The sequence below is a fragment of the Mytilus edulis genome, chromosome 5, assembly GCF_963676685.1.
Source record: "Mytilus edulis chromosome 5, xbMytEdul2.2, whole genome shotgun sequence".
NCBI classification, from domain to species: Eukaryota; Metazoa; Mollusca; class Bivalvia; order Mytilida; family Mytilidae; genus Mytilus; species Mytilus edulis.
The window spans coordinates 69651904-69666861 of NC_092348.1; the positions used below are offsets into that span (position 1 = coordinate 69651904).

Genomic DNA, 14958 nt, shown 5'->3' on the forward strand with positions numbered 1-14958 from the left:
GTCTACTTTTCAAAGTGCAGAAGTTCAAAGATAGCTCTCTCTTGGTCCTAAACATTGTCAACTTCTACTTCAGTTGCCTCAATAACGTCACAAAGTTCTTCATATTTCAATTCGTGTGACTCAACGATGCGAAAAACAGACTGTTCATTCGGTTAAAAGAAATTATTATGTACATTTAATTTACCAACAGTATATTTGTTTGCTTCCAATTTCTGATTACTAGTATATAAACTAATGTCATTTTGCATATCAAAATCAGTGCTTGTGGAGACGTTCTTCTTCGAATATGAAACTCTGTGAATTCATATTACGATTAGTTTCTGTTCCAGAATGGTTTTGAAAGTCACTGTCGCCGGTGCAATGCGATTATACTATTATCTTTAGATATTGTCTGCAATGTTCTTGCCACAATATTTCTTTGATAAGTTCACTAACTTTTGATGGTTCTTTAGTCCTAACTGTATATCCAATATCACCAACAGGGTATCCATACATAGCATACTCAGTAATCAGCTTTAGCAATAAATCATCGTTAACACCAGAGAACGATTTTCGAACATTTATCTCAATTCTCTTAAACACTTTCAAAATGTATTCTACAAATCTGAGCCATCTCATTATCACCGAACCTGCATTTCAATGCAGAATACAAAACAGATACATTATAAAGATCTACCGATGATAAAATTTAGTAAATGTTTTGACTAGTTTGTGATATCGAAAACCCTGGTGTAATAATTTTTCAGTAATACATAAATTTCTCTCGTTAAAATCTAAAACATTGTTACAAACACGAGCGAATCGTACAAGTTGAGATATATAAACACCGTAAGATGGTGACAAGGGAACGTCATAATCTAAAATAATGAACGATAGGAAATGAAAAACCATCTCTTTTATCATCAATTTTAGTATTCAGCTTACCGTTAGTGATATAGATATCAAGATCGAGGAAAGGGCAGTGGTCATTGTTAGTATTAGCTTTATTTCAAGTATGTTCAACAGGATAAATTTCTTTAATATACATACTGAAGTCGTCATTATTGAGAACCAAAAACATGTATAATGCATAAAGTAAAAATTAGGAAGAGACAGGTAAAAAACGGCGATCGAAGTAACGTCGACAAAGATGTTGATATCCAATGATATAAGAATGTTGTTCCGATGCGTTGGATAACCTTTCTATCGGCCTTCTAATTACAAAATTTCATAGCTCTATGTATTTGACTAATGTATATAAGAATATATAAAATAAAAAAAAGAAAGAATTGTGTTGTACAGTTATGAATAATGTCTAGTAGAGTATAGCGAGTAAAGAAATTTGCTATCACAGCCTGAGAGGCCTTCTGGGGAAGAACAATGCGAATGTTGTTTATACATATTTTAATAAAGCTCAAGTCCGATATTAAAAGTCGCAAAAACGATAACATTTCATAAGGACTGGAGACATGTCCCCAGGTCTGGCAAATAGCAGACTTGTCAACAGGTCTGGTCAGAAGCAGACCTGTCCACAGGTCTGGTCAGGAGCAGACCTGTCCACCGATCTGGTCTGGGGCAGACCTGTCCTCAGCACTGGTCAAAAGCAGACTTGTCCATAGGTCTGGTCTGGAGCAGACCCGTCGATAGGTCTGCTGCAGTCACAAAAAAGCGGACCGTAGGTTATGGTCCACCGTAAACGAACTTAACTTGCTGGTCTGTTTAAGAATTCTCAAGTTAACTTAAAAAGCAGTCAACAAGTTAACTCTAAGTTAACTTTTGTCAAGGTTAGAACCGCACCCATCTGTAGATCCGTTTCTGTTCGCTGACACCAAGTTACCCAGCGTTTCTAATTTATAACTAAACTACTATTTTTGTAGCAAATAACAGTCACGATTTATTCACACTGTATGTATTATACAGACGTTACATAACATACAAAACACATACACTTCGACTGTTTAAACCATTTCAGCCATCTTGTTCATTTGTCAACACGTCTATCCCCTCTCACGTCACTATCATACAACGTCAAAATACGGGAAACAACGTTAACCCTGTTATGTGGAATCACGGACATGAAGGCAAAGTCACAGTCACATCACTCGCCTTTTACCTGTAATGGGCTTGGAACCTTGAAGCAGTTTGTCGATCATTACTAATACATGTAGGGTTATTTTTGCGAATTAATGTCGTATTTTTGGATGCTTCTTTTTCTAAAGTTCCTAATTTGTTTACTGTTCAGACCAGCCATACATATCTGATATTTGTATACAGAATATAAGAACAAATCAAAGAGCAAGTAAACCAGGGATTGACATATGGACTTTAATATATAATCGATGGCTGTTTACTATGTAATATTCTACAATAACAAAATTTAAAATAAAAATCGGAGTTAATTCGTGTATTTAAAAAAGTGATTATTCCGACATGCCTATCTGTAATGTTTCTTAAAAAATGTAATTCATAATTGAGAAGTTCTTTATGTTTGTAGAGAACACGAGGGTAAAAACCAATTTAAGAAACCGAATGACCATAGCGACAGTATGGAACTAAATACAACAAAGGGTAAGTGTTTCCTTATATTACAGTAATTTTATTAACTCATTAGACAAATAGCTGACATATGAATTGTCCCTCAGTCATGTATCATTTACAAGAAATGGCATATGTCTTTTATTCTCCGAAAAAAATTCAGAATCTATTATCGTGTGTAATTTATGTTATGATTTACATGACACAATTAAACATTTCTGCAAAATGTGTGTTAAGGTGATAAGATAGATGTAAGTCTTCTTATGCATCCTAATACTTCCAATAACTTCTTTAGTGTCTGTCGATCTTGCTGTTATATAAGCGTTTAACAACATCCAATCACTTATAATTTATTTTAGAAAGTAAATAGATAAAGACAGTATGCATATATAAAACTGTTAGTATGCATGTAATGATCAATCTCATTATTTTGAATCTGTACTTTCATAGAAAAAAAAAGTTATTGGGTAAATTTTTTAATCAGTTTATAAAATCCAATATACATGTATATGAAACCATCCTAGCTTGTTTGCATCACTTAGAATAAAATAAAACACACTTGTTGAGTATTGAAGGTCAAATTGTCTATTCATAATTAAAAGAAATGGTAGTCTATACATTGTCTATACATTGTCGGGCAAGCGATTTTTTTCATTATGTCTTTTATTCACTTGATATTTCTTTAATTTTAGAACGTACAGAAAAAGTTTATGAAAATGAAGTATTCTGATACAGTAGTTATATTTCTTAATACATTTTTTTTTGTAAATACGATAGTTCGTTTACTTTAAACAGTCATGGCATGAACATTAACAAGTCATTGTTTTTAATTATATATGAAGGTAGTTAGTATGTTTAAATTTCTCAATAAGCAGATAATGAAAATACAGATGAAAGGTTACCTTACGAATAATGTCAAAAATATATCTATAAAATACTACCTACAATTCTGAAATACTTAAAGCTAAGTAGTTACAGTTATGGAATGCAAATCTGTAATTGTTTTGGGTTTATATAAACTGTATAAGCTATATAATTTTTGTCCTTAGGTTTACTCGAACTCTTTTCATGTAATCAATCAACATTACTAAGGAAAGAAAAGCACATGTTTCGGAAACCACAATTCAAATGTCCACCCCATTTCAGTTGTCGTTGGATCATTTGGTCAGGTGCAAAAATATTGCTCGTATTGATAGATTGTTTACGCTTCAAGTTAGGAGAGCACGAAGTATTTTAAATTAGCATTTTAATATAACATCGTCAAACAAACTTTGTAGAAAGCTGTGATTGATGCTAATTCCTGATTATTTTGTACATTGAAAAGCGGTTTTAGGTTTTAAAGTTCTTACCAAATGACTGTGACACATCTCAATGTATGTAGATGTGTGGACCAGGTTACTTCTAGAACAACACGAAAAAGAACTTGTGATAAGCCTTATGTTTAAAAAACTGAATATTATAAACTCTATTCGTTGATACGTGGAAGCATTTTGTGGTATTAATTGGCAACAAATCTAAAACAATGCAATTAAAAAAAAAACATAGATTTAGGTATAAGAATTTATTTGTATACTAGAATTTTTATAATTGAATGTTATACTTCATATAGATAAATGTGAAAATAATGCAGGACCTTATTGTAAACTACTATTTGGATTAATTATGTTATCCTGCGTTTATACGAATAATAAAAAAAGTCAAAATCGAAACAAAATAGTAATCAGATTTGCAAACCACAAAAAGTTTTATGCACTTCAAGTATCTGATTATCCTGGTACACTAAGAATCATATATTAAACTTGATTACAAGTTAGACGTATTATGTTGATAATATTCCTTCATCACTCACTGCACAGATTTTGAAAATCTTATAATGTACACTTTTCTGAGAAAATTATATTGTAACATTTTACAAAAGATGGTTTTTACAGAAAATATACTTTTCAATAACAAATTGATATCAAATAGATATAAGATTGATCTACACTGCTGGTATTTCAGTAATATTTTTTTATATTCAAGATAATTATGTCATATGAATCTCGAAATGTTTTTCATTTATTTATGAGTTATATAACATTTACTTAGATCTTAAAAACTGTTGAACCTCTTGCAATTTGTTCCAGATTAAAATAAATATCGACAATATTTGAGATGCATAAGGTTTACATAAGCATTATATTGTATATGCAAATTATATAATTCAATAACTATTTTTATATTTGTTCATTCTACCATTTCGCGTACATCATGAAGCATAGCAAGTTTTACAAATAAAGCCTTGGATTAATAAGCTTGAACCTATTATGGTATTTTCATTTAGAATATGCATTTGTCAATTTAGAGAATAACAATTTCTAGTTATTTTATTGAAATACAATTGCGAATGGCAATGAGGAATGTCTTAATAAGACAACTATCAACCAAAGTTCAAATACAGTTGGTGAAAGCAATTACAGGCTTTCGATCGGCTTTCAACAATGAGAAAAATACACACCGTATTGTCGGCCTTTAAAGGTCCCGATATGAAAGTAAAATTCAATTGAGAAAAACTAACGGCCAAATGTTATAAATTTATTTTCCTGTTTACAAAACTTTGTCTATTTGACTATGTGGAACGCATCTATCCCAACGAACTAGAGATAAAGGATACTACGGATACAGCCTCATATCTTGACTTACATCTAGAAATTGACAATGTGAGTCAGTTGAAAACAAAACTTTACGACAAAGATATTATTTTAAGAGAGCTTTCCAATTGTGAACTTTCCATTTCTAAGTAGCAACATTCCGGCAGCACCTGCATATGGGGTATATATCTCCCAATTGATACGATATTCCCGTGCTTGCATTTCCTATCATGATTTTCTTGATAGAGGGTTACTGCTCACATGGAAGCTATTAAACCAAGAGTTCCAAATGGTGAAGTTGAAATCATCCCTTCGTAAATTTTACGGACGTCTTCACGAGTTGGTTGACCGTTATGAAATAACCGTTTCACAAATGATATTGGATGTGTTCCTTACGTCGTAACTACAATCCCCTTCCCTTTCATGAATGTGACCTACCGAATTAGACTATTTACCGGATTTGTTATCACATAAGAAACACGACGGGTGCCACATGTGGAGCAGGATCTGCTTACCCTTCCGGAGCACCTGCGATCATCCCTAGTTTTTGGTGGGATTCGTGTTGTTCATTCTTTAGTTTTCTATGTTGTGTCATGTGTACTATTGTTTGTCTGTTTGTCTTTTTCATTTTTAGCCATGGCGTTGTCAGTTTATTTTCGATTTATGAGTTTGACTGTTCCTTTCGTATCTTTTATCCCTTTTGAATGTTACAAAACACTAAGGATTTTTTCTTATCCCAGGAATAAATAACTTTAGCCGTATTTGGCACAACTTATCAAAATATACTCCTGGTACCTTTGATAACTATTTACACCACTGGTTCAATGCCACTGTTAGTGGAAGTTTCGTCCCCAAGGGTATCACCAGGCCAGTAGCCAGCATTTCGGTGTTGACATGAATATCAATTATATGGTCATTTTTTTTTTTTATAAAATTCCTGTTTACAAAACTTTGAATTTTACAAAAACCGAAGGATTTTCTTATCCCAGGAAAGGATTACCTTAGCCGTATTTGGCACAATTTTTTAGGATTTCGGGTCCTCAATGCTCACTGATTAGACCTATTTAGACGAACACGCGTCTGACGTTTCAAATTATAATCCTGATACCCTTCTAACTATAACACATCAATTTATGAAAAACGAATTTGACAGAGTTGAAGCAACGATACCAATTAAACTACTGACAGTGTCCAAAAGTTTTGAATGTCCTGATATTTATAAAAAAAAAATGCTATCTATTGTATTGATTGATTGGTGTTGTTATAGCCGCTGTATGACGTCTTGCACAGCACTGCTATAGTGCGGCACATAATAAAGGAAAGATGAAAAATGCACTATTGTGATAGAAATACAACGCATATCTAAGACTCAGTTGACGTATACATCAAAACTATTTTTCAAATGTCAACTACCATATCAAAAGAATGCAGTCTAATTTTTTCAATAAAGTCAGCAAAATATGATACAGGATAGCAATTACTTAATATGAATTTTTCACCTTCTAGTAAATGGACAAATTGAAAAGAATGTAAATTAGAATTATTAATAAATTTGAACTCACAAATGTAAATTATTTTTGCATAACTTTCAATGGTTAAAACTTCAAGTCCTAGACCTAAGATTGAAATCGAATGAAAAACAAACGAAAATAAATAATCTCGAAACTAAGGCCGTCTTCACATTAAGCTAAACTCGGTGTTGTGTAAATGTACTCTGAACTTTAACTTAATTATATACCAAATGTAGCTTGTTGTTGTCAAGATTTAATCAGCTGCAAGGGTTTTCTATAACATTTCCATCATATTGGAATCGTAACGGTGTACTGTAATTGTCTAAGCGCTCGGGATGATAATCGTAACTCGATAAAATGATAACCGTAATTCAGGAATTAAAATTGAAAAGGTAATCGTAACTGGATAGTGTTTGTTTGATATTGACACTAAAAACCATACCATATGATAAAAATATGGTGATGAATTAATCACGAAAAAAATTCCAACTTCTTACGACAATTCTTTTTGAGCATAATTAGTTGCTAAGTCGTTAGGTTTCTATGGTGTGTCTTCTGTACTATTTTGTCTGTTTGTCTTTTTTATTTGTAGCCATGGCCTTGTCAGTTTATTTTCAATCTACGAGTTTAACTGTCCATCTGGTATTTTTCGACGCTCTTTTATATGAATAATAGTTCTAATGTTAACAGCTATATACTAGTATATCATAAAATTGGAAGGGGGAACAAGCTTCGGGAAATGGGGAAACACGAACTATGTTAAAATACAGAAAATTCCAGGAACAAGGAATGTCCAAAAATATGGGATAAAAGAGGCAATTCTAAAGGAAGATAAGAGATAATGGCAGTAATTGTCGGGCAAAACATACATGTCAGATAAGTGATTTATTATATAAAAAAAGATAATGTAGTATGATTGCCAATGAGACAACTCTTCACAAGAGACCAAATGACACAGATATGAACAACTATAGGTCAACTTGCGGCCTTCAACAATACGCAAGCTATAAAAGGTCCCGAAATGACACATGTAAATCAATTTCATAACTGTTGAAATGTAAATTTTAAAAAAGTCATATATTGCCGTTGACCAAAAATCCATGTTACATTATGTATGACTGATATATCTACGACAGCTCCCAGAGTATAGGGTATATTGGGATAGCGGGAGTGGGTGTTTAGTGGGGGTTAATTTTCCCTTTTTATTGATTATGTTGATTGGATATATGCAATATTTGAGGCAAAACATATGGCATATTTAATCTGGTTTTCGGGATATCATTAGGATTTTAAAAATGAAAGTCAGATTATTAAAATTAGATATGACTTGTTAATTTCTCAGTTGTTTTACTTTTATTTCAGGACCAATAGACCAAGTGTATGCGAATGAAGGAATATAATGCAACTATAGCCATATACCGTTGGAAGTGAAGCATACACGCTATACACGAGATACATTGATATTTAGTTACCGCATTTTTATATTCATGGGTATTCTCTCATCATGATCATTCAAACAAATAAATAAAAACATCTTACAGGCTCCTCCAATACATCAACATGTTCAGTTATGGTTACTGACAATCGCAAACTTATATGGCAAGATGAAGCAACATTTTAAAATAATCTGTTCGAAGTAAATAAAAAGTAAGAAACTAAACAGACACCTTGATCTATAATGGTTTACTTTTATAAATTGTGATTTGGATGGATAGTTGTCTCATTGGCACGCATACCACATCTTCTTATATCTATATAATAGTAGAATAAACAAGGTCACACTAGAATACACAAGGCAGAAGGTATGTTACGGCAACTTTTGGTTTCGTAGATTCGAAAATAAAATGTACCTACCAACTATTCTTCAAATGTTAGTTGAATATTTGTCTGACAAATATACATATTCAAAGAGTGTGTTTGTGTACCGTTACTAGTCTTTGTATGTTAATGTGAAAACATATCGTTCAGGGAAAACCTTGGGTATTAAAATTCCGGCATAGGCTATAAATGCAGATCGTGTTTTATCTTTTAAAATGTTTTAAGTTCAAATATCGATTTTTGTTTTATCATTTTGGGTCACAATACAATTTTTTAAATAACAAATATTCCACAATTAAAAAAAAAATCATATATTTGCCTTAAATCAATAGTTTTGATAAAAAAGAATAACACTGTAAATATTTACCTCAGTAGAGCCTATCCAATTTCATTATATATGGGAAAACATTGTCTTGTATTTTTGTTTTGCTGTTGACTAGTATACGTTAATGTCAACATGTGTATAACTTTTATGTGACATCACACGTGACTTTAATACTAGGGCTATCAGTTTTATAATTTTTTAAACTTCTGAATAATTTTAACTATTCGACAATGTCAGGACCAAAAATTGCTAATATCCTTGAACCAAAGGAACAATTTCAAATATATACGTTGAATAAATATCTTACCGCTATGTTACGAAAGAGTACGCAGATCCTGCTTCACATGTGAGACCAATCGGGTTGCTCGTGTTGAAAAGTCTTTTTGTTTGATATATATATCTGACCTTTCATCTTGTCAAGTAGTTTGTTATTTGACTGGTTATCTATTACTTTAACTTTATATTGTTTGTTTTCTGGTTGTTTTGTTTTTTTGTTTGCTATGGCGTTGTCATTCAATCCTCGACTTTGGATTTTGCATATCCCTTTTGTCTCTATTACTAACACTGATAGAGACGTTTTACATTATTATGATATATTATCAAGCTAATGAAGCATGAACATGGACATGTTTCGTCAACACTTAATGACGAATAAAGGTAAATTTTGCACGACATTGTATGCTAATATTTTAACATCTGATTTGTACTCAAAACGCACTTGTTATCATGATTATATTCATAACGAACAGCAATCATAATTGAAAGGTTAAAAATGCAATATAAAAGAAACAAATTAAACAAATATCAAAAACTAAATGTAGTTATCTGAAACGAACTTTGCCGTTTGAAAAATATAAGACAAAGAGATATTAGACGATTGCAAATGAGACAACTATCAATTGAGACTAGAAAAATATATCCATGATTAATTACAGGATCTGATACGCATCAATAGTCAGCTAAACCAATGACAAAAGGCACTGGAATGAATAAATAGGATATTCAATTTAAAGGAGAAAGACTTTCGGCTGATTTGCAGGAAAGGAAAATATATTTTTGACAACAACAACGACAACTACTCGAATACAGATTATTTACTTTTTCCAGGCACACTAGGAATATTTTGAGGTTTAACATGGTAATGACAGCTTTACCCCTATTTAATGGAAAATTGAATTGTGTGTAACAATGTTAATATAATAGCAAACTCTTCAAATGAGTTGGAAATGTTTCACTCATCAGATCAACACATATACGTTACCAAGATGAACACTGTTGGACAAAACTGAAATCTTCTAATAATTTGTGCTATTGTTATTTTCAAGATTTCTGGAATAAGTAACGTTAAAGTTAAATCAATAGTTATCAAATGTACCTGGATTATAATTTAGTACGCCAGACGCGCGTTTCGTCTACATAAGACTCATCAGTGACGCTCATATCAAAATATTTATAAAGCCAAACAAGTAAAAAGTTGAAGAGCATTGAGGATCCAAAATTCCAAAAAGTTGTGCCAAACCCGGCTAAGGTAATCTATGCCTGGGATAAGAAAATCCTTAGTTTTTCGAAAAATTCAAAGTTTTGTAACAGGAAATTTATTAAAATGACACACATTATTGATATTCATGTCAACACCGAAGTGTTGACTACTGGGCTGGTGATACCCTCGGGAACGAAACGTCCACCAGCAGTGGCATCGACCCAGTGGTGTAAATAGTTATCAAAGGTACCAGGATTATAATTTAGTACGCCAGACACGCGTTTCGTCTACATAAGACTCATCAGTGACGCTCATATCAAAATATTGGAAACTACATAAAAAAAGGCAATTGAAACATTACAATGTGAGCAATGGTAATTGGGATACAAATGTAGCTTGAATAGCTGAGAAAACATTCATTTTTATATAATCATTGCATACATAAAATAAAATTTCCATAATTGTTATATTATCTGAAAATTAGACAAAATCCAAAACACATATTAGTCACTTATGACCGATGAACATCTTAAAGGCCAATGAAGTAAAACTCTTGTCAGACAAGATTATGGAAATGTACATCATACATGTATTTGGACGTACGCAAATGCAGATTAATATGGGGTTTAATGAAGTGTGTCTCATTGGAGTGTAAACAAGGGTGATGGCAAAATGGCATCACCTAATAAACTGTTACAAACGGGACGATTTTAATTTTGAAAGTATCGATTTCACCCACCTTATCAATAATTTCCAACTTCACATGCATACGGATATACATTTCCTAACTTAATAGGTATTCAAGAGCTTGCAGCTCCTACTCAATACTTTTAAAACGTCACCAGTGTCGGAGCAAAAAGAAATAATACATGATGGTCTTGGTGTATAGATTCTGCGTACTGCTGTTGTTTATCATCTTTATAACATGGTATATTGTTCTTTTATTTGTCTTTGTTCTATTATTAATATTACTTTTACTGTTTGGTCTGTTTTCGATGATATCTATTTAACGTGGCTCGGTACTTATACATTCCGTCAATGTGTTGATAGTATTATTATATTCATTTGTGCTGGTGTGTTTTGTACGTATGACTTTTTGTGTTTCTGGGGTACATATGACGTGGCTCTGTACTTTTAAACATCCCACCATTATGTTATTGTTCTATTATAATGCCATTATGTTATTGTTCTGTTTTAATTTTGAAAATATTTTGAACGACACAATTATTTTATAGATCTTCCTGTGTGAAGTTTACATTCTGACGTCAAACACGCGACTTTACATTAAGAGTTGATGTGAACCTTGCCATCCAGTCACAGGATTTCAAATATTTCAATATTTTATGAGTTGATTTCAATTACATATCTTATTAAGCAATACATGTTGTTGTACGACTTGTCAGATGCTTATTTGTGCTACTTTGTTTAGTATTTGTTTGTTTTTGTTCTAATTGAGATTGTTACACGGTGAATACTGCTGTATCCCTATTCCAACAATTTTGCCTATTATGTCTGTTTTTTTCACGCATCATAACATTGACTGCTATATCCCTAGCCTGTTGTTGACATTTTTACCTACTAAGTCTGGATTGTGTTTGTTCACACACGTACCGTGATCAATATAATGGAACTTGATTCGACTGTCATACAAGTGGGAGATTAAGCTAGCTAGTAAACCAGTTTCAATCCACCATTTTTTACATAAGAAAATGCCTGTACGTTTGTAGCTCTATTTATTGGCCCAAAAGATTATTTTATCAGTATTTATATTTGTAGCATGTTTTCGTTGCTTGGTTCGCCTCCGTGATTTTTAATCCGCCCTTGTTTATTGACAATTATAAACTTGACCGATGTCACCAAAGCATAAATCATTTGTCATGGTACGATAATCGTCACATAATGAAGAGTTAGAAAAAACCGGTTATTTAAAGAATTTTGAACAAATTAATATTGTTTTTGTATTTCCCGGAGGGCGTCAGACTTTCTTACTAAATTATTCTTAGTTGATAGTTAAAAGAGGGATAAACAGGTTTTTAACGCGTACATATTGTGATCCTTTGTGCAGAAATTTAAAATAAAGATTCAATGTTCACAATAATTATTTTCAGACGATCATAGGTAAAATTAAAACTTATAGGTAAAAGGAATATCAATAAAGATAACTTATATGTTGTCCAAGAGAATCATATATAAAAAATGCGTCCTGTTATTTTCAAGATTGTTCATATTCACTATCCAAGTTTGAACACTCAAATTGATACAATTTGGTTTAGAGAATCAACCTTACATTGCGCTACAACCTTCATTTCTTTATATTTCGCCGTAAAGGTCTTCGTTTTTATATAAAACATGTTTTTTTTTGTATTTTTTTAATAAAGCAGTAATTCAAGCATTTGCGATTTCAAATGAATGCATGATATGTCCTCTCAGATAAACCGTTTTGTAACGGGCGGTCAAACTCATGTTGAACAACGTCGATATTAATTTACGTTATACGATAAGGCATGTTTTTTCTAAGACACTACTGGGTCCTTCTGTACAAATTGAAAAAAGAGGGTCCTTCCATTTTGACATGACCTATTTCTTTAGTTCCATATACATACATATATAAGGACTGGGTTGCTCAAAGTGACTTTAGTTGTCTGTCTTACTTATTTTCCGTACAATGAGCAAAATCTAACGAGCAATAAAACAAATTCGAGGCAAGGGTCAATCAATTTATAATTTTCACTTACCTTTTTGCTTATTTCACCGCAAATATCTAACGGTTGTAAAAAGTATTGCAGTTCACAATCTAAAAAAGTTATATGTGCATTTATATTCTTTAATCGCATAAAAAGAGCAAATAGATACACATAAATCCTACCTTGTCTTTCTGTTGATGGTACCGCACCGGGTATGAGTTTCTTTTGAGTCCTAAACATTTTTTCCCGGGTAAGTTTGACACAGCTGTCAATGCCACATATAATCCAATTCTTAGATTAATATAACGTAGATGGTATTTTCAACTGATTAAGATGAAGAGTCATGGTCTGCATTATGATATTAGTGTATATCTAAGAATGCAAAAATTCATGAAAAAATATTCAAGGAATTGCAAATACAATTATTAATTTCTAATCGGTTAATTTCTTGTCATACTGCTTTCGGTCGTTTACATTATTTTCTAGAAATCAACAATAGCTGTAAAAGCAGATACTGTAATAAATCAGTAATAATAGTAAAATAAAGTACGTGCTATTTACTGTCACTGTGAGTCCGTATTAATTAATGTATTTGCATTTCAAAGTTTTATGCTTAGTGCAAAATGACTTTATCATAGAATTAAGTCCCACGTAATGAATCTGTAAGTCAGTGCACGTGGTTGTCATTTGTTATTTTATGATATGTTTGATTTTCGATCATTGTTTTCAACATAAATCAGGACGAAATTTTTCTCGTTTGCTTTGTTTTGATTTGGAATTCTGGGCTGCTTATAGCTGAATATATGGTATGGGTTTCGCTCATTGGTGCAGAACATACCATACATATGGTAGTTATAAATTTGTCTTTTCAAAACACGCCTCATAGTAGTACTTAATATTCACAATCCTTAGTAAAAACTTAAACCACTATTCATCATATTACTAAGGTGTAAACATTCTTCTGTTTTTTTATTTATTTTTTGGCTATTCTTTTTGTTCTTTTTGTCTTAAAATTTAACAGGAACATTATATATTTGGTGTCAAATTTTCGGTCCGTGAAGGGAAATCTAAAAAAGTGGTAAGGAACGGTATCAAGAATGTGCCTCATGTATTTGTGCAACTCATCTACAACATTCTAATTACCAACGAAAATAATTAATCTGAATTTTGTTTGAATTTCAATAGTTTTGATTTGTTTGAATTTCAAAACTTTAGATTTTTCAACCCTGTATACCATCATTCCTCATGTGAAATTGAAAAATCGCCTAAAAGAAATAATCCACAATGCCTTTTAACATAAAAACGGTAGCATACGCTATACATTTATTACTTTGGGATATCATAAGACATATTTCGTTAATAGTGACAAACAAAAAGGTAAAACATGCTACACAGAAGGACAAGCGGTCAGTATGCTAGAGTTTCTTATCGTCAACATATTTGTGGATTTTGGAGGCAGACTTTTCCAACAAATTGTCGGTATTCCTATGGGAACAAACTCTGCGCCTCTTCTTGTCGACCTTTTCTAATTTCATATGAATCTTTCAGACACTAGTCAAAAACAAGAGGATCAAAGAAGCCAGATTATTTAATTTCACTTTAAGATATATTGATGATGTTCTTTCCATAAACAAACCGAAATTTTCTGATTGGGTTCCATCAATATATTCCCCAGAACTAGAAATTAAAGAAACAACAGACACGGCTTCCTCCGCCTCATTTTTAGACTTATATCTCGATTTTGACTTACACAGTCATCTCAGTACCAAAATCTATGACAAACGAGACGATTTTAATTTTAAAATTATAAATTTCCCCCACCTTAGTAGCAATATACCAACTTCACCTGCATATGGGATATACAATTCCAATTTATTCGGTATTCAAGAGCTTTCAGCTCCTACTCAGACTTTGTAAAAGGTCATCAGTGTCTGAGTAGGAAGTTGATGAACCAGGGGTATGTCAAAGAACGTCTCGTCCTTTTTTAAACAAGTTC

The 14958-nt window shown here is 32.1% G+C and overlaps 1 protein-coding gene across 1 annotated transcript in view; it reads left to right on the forward strand.

Moving 5' to 3' along the window:
- LOC139525219 (nephrin-like) overlaps positions 1-14958 on the forward strand; it is a 304410-nt gene that overhangs the window by 29668 nt on the left and 259784 nt on the right. The gene's annotated exons all lie outside the window — the stretch shown is intronic.